Source organism: Rhinopithecus bieti, unplaced genomic scaffold (genome assembly GCF_001698545.2).
Source record: "Rhinopithecus bieti isolate Rb0 unplaced genomic scaffold, ASM169854v2 scaffold_23918, whole genome shotgun sequence".
NCBI classification, from domain to species: domain Eukaryota; kingdom Metazoa; phylum Chordata; class Mammalia; order Primates; family Cercopithecidae; genus Rhinopithecus; species Rhinopithecus bieti.
Window position 1 is genome coordinate 58,638 of NW_016811178.1, and position 10,594 is coordinate 69,231.

Genomic DNA, 10,594 nt, shown 5'->3' on the forward strand with positions numbered 1-10,594 from the left:
CCCTTCCCCCTTGCGCTTCCAGGTGAGGTGATGCCTCGCCCTGCTTCAGCTCTCGCTGGTCAGGCTGCAGCAGCTGACCAGCACCGATTGTCCGGCACTCCCTAGTGAGATGACCCCAGTACCTCAGTTGAAAATGCAGAAATCACCGGTCTTCTGTGTCGCTCGCGCTGGGAGTTGGAGACTGGAGCTGTTCCTATTTGGCCATCTTGCTCCGCCCCTCTAATTTCTAAAATCTACCCCATTTTCCAAACAAAAGATTAGTGCAGAAAATTAAAAAAAAAAGAAAATTAAAAAAAATTATATTATCAACTATAATATCAGAACTGTAAGACAACCAAGCATTCATAGCAATTTGGGATATTTCATTGTTTTTTATGTGCATATTTAACATTTATATGTATAATAATTATTTTTTTGAGATGCAGTCTCCCTCTGTCGCCAAGGGTGGAGTGCAGTGATGCAATCTCGGCTCACTGCAACCTCTGCCTCCTGGGTTCAAGCAATTCTCCTGCCTCAGCCTCCCAAGTAGCTGGGATTACAGGCACTTGCCACCACACCTGGCTAATTTTTGTATTTTCAGTAGAGACGGGGTTTCACCATGTTGGCCAGGCTGGTCTCGAACTCCTGACCTCAGGTGATCCGTCCAGCTCAGCCTTCCAAAGTGCTGAGATTACAGGTGTGAGCCACTGTGCGTGGCCTATATGTATAATTTTAAACCCTGATTTTAAAATTTAGGTCAGGGATTGTGAACTTCAATGCTTTCAAGAGTCATTGGATTGGGACTGTGGATCAAAGGGGGTTATATGCTTTTTGTCCTAAAGGGAATAGTTATTACTTAGCTGCAAATAATTGTCATGTACATGGGCTCAGTTTTGCCAGTTATTCTGATTTTTTGAGTAGAGTCAAACAAACATATTTTTGTGTAAATTTTCTCAGTATGAAAATGTTCACTAAATTAAAATTTTAAAAACATTGTATAAGCCAAAGATATAGATATATGATCTGATAGTTTACCACATTTCTCAAGCCATAAACATTTTATGTTACTAAATAGCCTCTGAGAACATCATTTTTACAAAGCTATATAATATTTGAGTAGATGCAACAAAGTTTACAATCTTTCATCTATTTTTGGACTTTCAGAGGCTGTTCCCAATTTTTCTCTGCAGTGAACATCTTCATGCATATTGCTTTGTCCTCTGTTCTTAGTGAAATTGCAGAATCAAAGGTCATGAATATATAAATCATTTTTTATGCTTATCATCACGTATTTTCCAAAAGACCTGTACAAATTTATGCTATCACTTACCAGTGATGTATGAGAACATAGTTTCACTATATCGTTGTCATCACTGAAATATACACTAGTAAAAAACATTGGTAAGGAAAAAAATTGGTACCTCCTTGTTGATTTAATTTGCATGTTTATTAGTTAGGTTGAACATTATTCTATATGCTTGTTTACCATTTTTATTTCTTTTGTGACTTGTCTATTTGTTTTCATTGTCCCTTGTCTGTGGGGAAGAAACTCTACTTTGAAATTTTAACAGTGTCAATCTATGCAGCAGCCAGGTATAAATAAACATCAACACCTGCTTCATGTTTAAAACATCTGTTTTATGGGGCTTTTCTGTTCTCTAGTACTTGTCAGCTTTTATCCTTGGGTCTCTGTCTCACATGGCAGCATTCGTAATAGAGGCAAAATGGATTGAAAGGCATCTTTGAATGCCTTTGATACTGGCTGAGTTCATGTTGTGGGACATCATTCTCAAGGACTAAGACTAATCAAGTTTTACATTTACCTTTTATCATTAGTTTCTGAATTATGTTCTAAATTATTTTGAGTTTACAAGTTTTAACGCTGTGATACTGGGTGCAAGACTAACTCCTGGCTTTGAGATTCCATAGTGAAAACTCCAGAGCTCAAATGGATCTTACAAGTCTTCTATTCCAAACTGATCATTTTGCTAATGTGGGTTCAGGTCACTGCTCCGAAGCCATAAAGCTGGTAAGTAACTGCAACATGGTCTACTACCTGTGACTCTGATCTCAAGTTTAATTGTCTTTCCTCTTCATCATGTTCTGTTTGCATGTTACCGCTACATTTTGCAATATAATTTGGTCCTGATATATCTTAATTCAAGTAAGGAATGGTGGCATTTTCGTTATATTCATGTCAGAAATCTGTTACAGAGGAGTAGTTACTTAGCTCTTTCAAGCCTGATGAAAAATTTCCGGAACCATGGAAAACTTCTATAAATATTGGTTTTGTTACTCTTCTTTTTTTTTGTTTTTTGATACGGAGTCTCACTCTGCCACCCAGGCGTGCAGTGGCGCGATCTCGGCTCACTGCAAGCTCTGCCTCCCGAGTTCGCGCCATTCTCCTGCCTCAGCCTCCTGAATAGCTGGGACTACAGGCGCCCTCCACCACCCCCGGCTAATTTTTTGTATTTTTAGTAGAGATGGGGTTTCACCGTGTTATCCAGGATGATCTCAATCTCCTGGCCTCGTGATCTGCCTACCTCGGCCTCCCAAAGTGCTGGGATTACAGGCATGAGCCACTGCGCCTGGCTGGTTTTGTTACTCTTTGAGAGATACAGTGGTGAACCAAGATGCAGGACAAATTAACCATCAAATGTTTTACTTTGTTAATGGCAGAGTGCAAAAATGCAGTTTAGATATCTTATTAGAGGTAATTTTATTAGCATCATTACTGCAAGAGGCTCAAATCCAATTATGGGACAAAAATTGAACTGATGATTTCTATTCAGAGGCATTTGATGGCAATAAAATACACGAAACAAAGGAACTGGCTGCTATGTTCTAGAAGCTAAGTATCTACTCTTTAGTATCCTGAACTTCGTCTCTGTTGAAGCTTCTGAACCTTTCTTTCGGGCAGGTGAGCAGGTGGCTGCAAGGGTAAGTGTAGTAGGAGTTCCAGCTAAACCTACATTAGTTTTCAAAACTGGGGGTCTTGTTGGATATGTAGGTGCCTGCATCCCACTCAGGATAATCTAATTCTGAAGAACTAGCATGAGGCCTGAAAATAGGCATTTTTTTTTTTTTTTTGCAAAGATTGTACAGAAAGTTTTCGTGAGCTGGGTGCAGTGGCTCATGCCTGTAATCCCAGCACTTTGGTAGGTTGAGGTGGGTGGATCACCTAAGGTCAGGAGTTCAAGACAAGCCTGGCCAACATGGTGAAACCCCATCTCTACTAAAAATACAAAAAATTAGCTGGGTGTAGTGGCAGGGGCCTGTAATCCCAGCTACTAGGGAGGCTGAGGCAGGAGAATCGCTTGAACCAGGGAGGCAGAGTAGAGTAGAGATCATGTCATTGTACTGCAGCCTAGGCAACAAGAGCAAAACTCTGTGTCAAAAAAAAGGAGAAAGTTTTCATATACCCCACATCCAGTTTTCCATGTTATTAACACCTCACATAAGTATGGTATGTTAGTCATATCTAGTGAACCAATATTGATACATTATTATTAATTAAAGTCTATCCTCTCTTACTATTTGCTTGGTTTTTACCTAATGCCACATTACATTTAGTTGTCATGTCTCCTTAGGTTCCTCCTCTTGGGCATGATAGTGTCTTGGACTGTCCATGTTTTTGAGGTGTACTGGCCAAATATTTTGTAAAATATTTTTCTTGTGATTAGACTGGGGGGAAGGCCACAGAGATAAAGTGTCATTTTTATCACATCATATCAAGGTTACACATTAACAAGGCGACTTAGTGTGATGATGTTGACCTTGATCACCTGCCTGAGAAACTACACAGCTTTCATGATCCCTGCTCCAGGATAGCTTGATGCAGGTGATCTCTGGAGCACCTTTGGAGAAAGAGTGGATGTTGCGTCCACTCAAGGATTCCAGCATGTCTGAAGATGTCTAAGGGGCTTATATCCGAAAGACAGGCAATAACAAATGCTGGCAAGGATGTGAAGGAAAGGGAAGCCTCATACGCTGTTGGCAGGAATGTAAATTAGTACAACCATTAGGGAGAACGGTTTGGACATTCTTCGAAAAACTAAAAATAGAGCTGCCACATGATCTGGCAATCCCACGGTTGAGTGTATACTCAAAAGAAAGGAAATCAGTGTATCGAAGAGATAATCTACACTCCTATGCTTGTTGCAGCACTGTTCACAATGGCCAAGATTTGGAAGCAAGCTAAGTGTCCATCAACAGATGAATGGATAACGAAAATGTGGTGCATATACACAAGAATGAGATCCTGTCATTTGCACTAACATGGATGGAACTGGAGGTCATTGTGTTAAGTGAAATAAGCCAGGCACAGAAAGACAAACATTGAATGTTCTTACTTATTTGTGGGATCTAAAAATCAAAACAATTGAACTCATGGAGACAGAGAGTGGAAGAATGGTTATCAGAGGCTGGGAAGGGTCGCGGAGAAGGGGTTTGAGGGGAAGGTAGGGATGGTTAATGGGTACAAAAGAAATTAGAATGAATGAATAAGATCTAGTATTTGATGGCACAACAGAGTGACTAGGCAATAATAGTTTAATGTACATTTTAACATAACTAAAAGAGTGTAATTGGATTGTTAGTAACATGAAAGATAAATGCTTGAGGGATGGATGTCCCATTTTCTATGATGTGACTATTATGCATTGCATGCCTGTATCAAAATGTCTTATGGACCTTAGATAGATGGATAGATAGGTAGATAGATAGATTTCTCCTTTTGGTTATGTTTCTTGGAAGAATACTGACTAATAATGTGAGTGACCTTGGGCAAGTTATTTAACCACTTTAATCCTTAGTTTCCCCTATAGTTAAATGGGTGAAATACTTGTTATAAAGTTTAAATGAGCTAATGCATAGGAATTGATCAATTCAGACAGCACCCACTAAGATCCCACTTGAAGTGGTTCCAGCTGTGGTTTCTGAGTAAATCAGGGGCCCAAAGATTTTGGAAGGAATTTTCAAATTCCTGAGGTGAGGGTGGCCACAGTGAGTTGAGATGAAACTAGAGAAATTTTGTTATGTGACGGCTCTTGAAACTTTATAGTAACTTCTTAGCTGAGATGTCCTGAGAAATGTAGTTTCACACATGAGGGCAAGGTTGAAAAGATCTGATCTAACTCTTGTTTTTCTTTTTACTGTCTAGGCCTCTGGAAGAGGCAGCACATCCACCCAAGACAGTGATGGTGCCAGGGAAATTACCAGCTCTTCTGAGAGTTCTGCTGATTCTGTTTAATAAACTGGGGCTTGGAATTTAGAGGAGAATGGAACAGAGTGGTGGAGAGCATAGGCTCTGGTGCTGGAGGGCTGGACTTTAAGATGAGTTTAGTTGTGTACAGTTGGGAAAGTTATACAGTCTTTTGTGCTTTGGTTTTGTCAACTTAAAACAGGAGAAATAAAACCATCTAATCTGTCTAGGTTTTTGCATGAATTATATAACTAATTTATAAGGCAGTGACTTTTTTTTTTTATTTATTTTATTTTATTTTATTTTTTTTGAGACAGGGTCTCGCTCTGCCACCCAGGCTGGAGTACAGAGGCACCATTAGGGCTCACTGCAGCCTCAACCTCCCAGGCTCAAGTAATCCTCCTAACTCAGTCACTCTGAGTAGCTGGAACTACAAGCATATGCCACCATGCCCAGCTAATGTTTTGTATTTTTTAGTGGAGATGGGATTTCACCATGTTGGTCTCGAACTCTTGTACTCAAGCAATCCACCTGCCTTGGCCTCCCAAAGTGCTGGGATCACAAGCATGAGCCACCGCACCTGGTCAAGGCAATGATTCTTATATAACAGGGGAGGGGAGCAATTTTGCTCCTCAGGGGATATTTGGCCATATCTGGAGACATTCTTAGCTGTCACAACTGGAGCAGGGGTTGGGGGAAGCAATTCTCATGTTGTGGGTGGCCAGGGATGCTGCTAAACATCCTACAATGCGTAACACAGGCCCCCATCACAAATAACTATACATCCCAAAATACTAGTAATGCTGAGATTGAGAAATCCTGAGATGAAGTATTGAGAATAAAGCCTGTCTTGTGGCAATTGCTCGGTGTTACCTATCATTAATAAGCTTTGAGTAAGAATGACATACATCTGACACATAGTTTACTGAGTGAAAGAGATGGAGAGGAATCTTCATTTTATTCTCTGATAAGCCATACAAATGACATTTCAGCCATAAGGGCTGGCTTCCAGGTTTTTTGTTGTTGAGAAGATGCTGTTATTATTATTATTTTGAGATGGAGTTTTGCTCTTGTTGCCCAAACTGGAGTGCAATGACGCGATCTTGGCTCACTGCAACCTCCGCCTCCCGGGTTAGAGTGTTTCTCCTGCCTCCACTTCCTGAGTAGCTGGGATTACAGGTGCCCACCACCACGCCCAGCTAATTTTTTGTATTTTTAGTAGAGATGTTGGCCAGGTCGTGAACTCCTGACCTCAGGTGATCCACCTGCCTTGGCCTCCCAAAGTGCTGGGATTACAGGCATGAGCCACTGTGCCCGAGCTTATTATTTTTATAATCTGGGTAAACATGTAGTTTCCAACCATAACAAATGCTGGCCTTTTGGTTGGGGTAGTTTGGAATATGCCCAATTATTCTTTCTCAGTGAATGAATAAGTGAATGAATTAGTAATTATAGAGGAAGCTCCAAGGCACATGGTATTAGGAAGATGTCACAGGGAGACCTGAAGGACGAGACAGTGAGAAGGGTGTTATGCCTGGAAAATTGGCTGTGGGATACTGCCCACTGAGTCTCCTTTCAGTAACACTTCAGATTTTTGCTGGCACTGTCACCAGTAACTTGTATCTATGGGCAGACAGGTTGGCAGCCCCCGGGAGGGCTCAGGAGGGTATAAAATATCTCGGAATGGCAAGGAGAATTTCCCAAAGGATCTGATGGCATCCTCAGCCAAAGACATGGTGCTATCAGCAAAGTGATGAGGATGAAGGCAGGGCACCTTGGTGGGTATAGAAAACAAGGGAAGCTTGTCTTTCCAACTGGCAAAATGCTGCTAAACCTCCTGCTTTTTGTAGCTTTCTGTGTCTGCTAGGTTACATCTTAACCTATATTAATGTACCTTGTATCCTTTGCCCAGGTCTGTTGGGTGCCTTTCTGTCACTTGTCTCCTAAAGAAAACAGATCCAAGTTTAAAAGGCTTGTGTTATTCTAGGAGGACCTAGGTCTCGGCAGATAAGCCTCAGAAGCTGGGAGTGGCACGGGGCTGGGCCAAAAGGGTGGGAGGCCAAGGAAAGTGGGGTGAGGAGAGGTAAGAGAAGGGTGGGAGTTCTGGAAGGCTGAGTGGCTGTAGATCTGGTTTTTCTACACCAACCCCCCTTTAAAGAGATCAGCTATAGATTACGTATATGTATCTATTCTTTGTAATGTTGTCATTCCAAATATCTCATGTTTTTCCCTTAAAGAATTTCATTGCTGGGGAAAAATGTTGAAAATCACTGGCATACACAGATCCAAAATCACCCCTTATTTATAGATTGTAGCAGATTAAACAGTTTCCCCAGAATTCACTATTCACTGAAGAGTTCAGGGTGTCCAGAAAAAGTTAAGGCAAAAGCAGGATTATTTCCAACAATTAACACAATCTATTCCGTTTACTCCAGACAAGGCTGTTAAACCATCTTAGAGGGCTTCTCGCCTTCAGGAACTCTCAGGCACATAGTCCTGTCTTTGAGTTTGAGTCTGAGGGGAAGCTGAGATGAGGCTAAGATGGGCGTGAGATGCATGCCAAGGCTGTGTGATGTTCGGTCTCTCTGGAATTAGGACAACCTGCGTCCTTCTCCTGTGAACATCTGTGGAAGCAGCACCATAAACACTCCGGTGAGTGCTTCTCAATGATTTCCATGGGTGGATAAATGTAACTGATTTGCGTCTTAGAGTAACAAACAGATCCTCCCATCTCCAACGAGGGGCTTTGCAGGATTGCGATTGAACGCTAGATGCCGCTGTTTACTCACTTTGTGGTCTGAGCTTCACGCTATCATCCCCAGTCTCCATCAGGAGAGACAATTTTAAAAGCCTGAGTCAGTTTACGAAGTTCTGTCTATTTTCTCTCATTTAGTGATTGATTTAGAGGGTTTTCTTTCTTTATTTTTTGGTGAATTTCAGGTGTTGTCTTTTTCTTGGAGAACATTTGGAAATTGGCAGAAAATGAAACGACGAAAGGGCATGGATGTCTTTTAAAGAAGAAAGGTCAACTCAGACTAAAGGCTTGTAAATTAGATCATTTTTGGACTTCTGAGTTTCTGCTCCAGAGAAAATTCAAGTTACTCTCAGGTCTACCTGTTTCTCTAGCTCTGTAGCATGCCAAATTGTGTTTGTCTTCAGCATGTATTTGAATATTATAATGTGAGATATGCCGAATAGCTGCCTCTACCGCATTCCGGGTTGCTAGTGTCATTATTGGTTTTCTACCCTCTAAAACAACTTTTTACTCTGGCAAATTTTTAAAACGAAAGGGGAAAGACTAGTGAAGTGTGCTGCAAATACCCATTCCTTTTAAACCTACCAAATTTTAAATAATCATCTAACTAATTTTCCTCTTAGGCAGGTTTTGCTATCTCAATTTGATAAGCAGTAAAATTAAGGATTAGAGAGATTAAGGAGTTACCCAAATTCATACAGCTAATTGTGCAATCTGATTCAAACCTTTATTTCCAAAAACGTTTCGGCTTGACTTTTACCAGATCTGAGAGCATGTCTGAAAGGTATATCCTCTTTTGAAGACCAAACGTACATAATACATTCTCAAAGGTTTTTGAAATATATTTGCAGAATCTTCTAAAGAGAGAACAGTTTATTGTTACATTTAACTATAGTTAGATTTATAAGAGCTGTACATATTGTAAATGTGTGTATATTTAGGCATTGTGTTCTACAAAGTAATTCAAAACTACCAGAATCTAGTTGAGATTTCTTAGAAGCTATACACTGGCACACAATTGGATGTTGTAAATGACAGAGACAGTTCATATTTCCAACCTGGAAAGACAGCTATAGGAATTTCCTTGGACATCTCACTGCATTCATAGAAACTGAATATTTTAAAAGCAAAGCTGGGCTAACTCTTGTTCTCTATAGTTAGTCACCCTCAATCTTCAAAACTGTCTACCACTCCTTACTTTTATTAAAGTCCTGGATGCCTCCTTTGGTAACTCCATAACCTTGGGCCACAGAAAACCATGGAAAGTTGGTTTCCCCTCACATAGGATGTAGTCTCGATCCCGTTTTATAAAGCTGGTCAGTCCTTTTATTGTTATTACTTTAGCAAACCAAGCACTAAAGAAAAATAGGCCAGTTAGGACCCAGTTTCAGACTCCAAGCAATTTGTTAATGTGTGGTAAAGGGAATCCCTCTCTCAAAAGGCAGATTACTAAAAGTGATTTAGAAACACAGAACATTGCAAATACAATTGGAGAGCCCTTGCTCCATTTCTTTGTCTTCAAAATTCCTTGATTCTTCCAGAACAAATATGACTCAGACTTAGAGAGAGCTTTATCTCTGTGCTTCAGTAGCAAAAGTACTCAAAGTATTTATCATATTGAACTGAAATACATGTTTACATTACTGTGTCCCTGTCCCCCAGAAAAGAAGGCCTCTTTTAGGGTAGCACCAAATCCTGGTCAACTACAAATCCTGGTTGTCTTTGTATTCCTGTGACCTGATCTTTTCATAGTGCCTGGCCTACAAAGATGTTTTTTCAATCCTGACTTCATGTCAGAATACCCTTGGAGTTGCAAATGTACAGATAGGTTGGCCCCCTCCAGACCTCCTGAATCGGGCTCTTGGACAGCATGGAGAGAAAAGAAAACCAAAGACTTGGGCAGTTATAGATCTGAATCCTCCAGGACATGTGACCAACTCCTTTAGAAGAATATACATGCAGGCTGGGCGCGGTGGCTCACACCTGTAATCCCAGCACTTTGGGAGGCTGAGGTGGGCAGATCACCTGAGGTCAGGAGGTCGAGACCAGCTTGGCCAACATGGTGAAACCCCGTCTCTACTAAAAATACAAAAATTAGCCAGACGTGGTAGCACATGCCTGTAATCCCAGCTACTCAGGAGGCTGAGGCATGAGAATCTGTTGAACCCGGGAGGCAGAGGTTGCAGTGAGCCAAGATTGTGCCGTTGCACTCCACCCTGGGCAACAGAGTAAGACTGTCTCAAAGAAAAAAAAAAAAGGAAGAATGAAGAATATACATGAATTGCCAGCTTTGCCAGCTTCTTTGAGTTATAACTTGGGAAAAGTGTCTCAAGAACTCTGAGACATTTAAGTTTAGAAAATAATTCAGCTTTCAGTTGGGGAACCACACCCAGAAGAAAAGTACTTCACTAATTAATAAAATCTACACACAAAGCAGAAAAAATTTATAAATATCTCTTTGGAATTATGTATGAGGGAAATCCTCAAATGTTAAATTCAAAGTTGGATAATAAACGGTGAAATGAATTGTACTGTACCCAATATTATGAATTTAAGTTCTATAAAATATTATCAATAATATCTTTGTTTTGTATGCTATTGTTATTGCTTTAGTTCAGCAACTACAGAAATAGTTGTGAGGTCTTTCACAGGTTTGC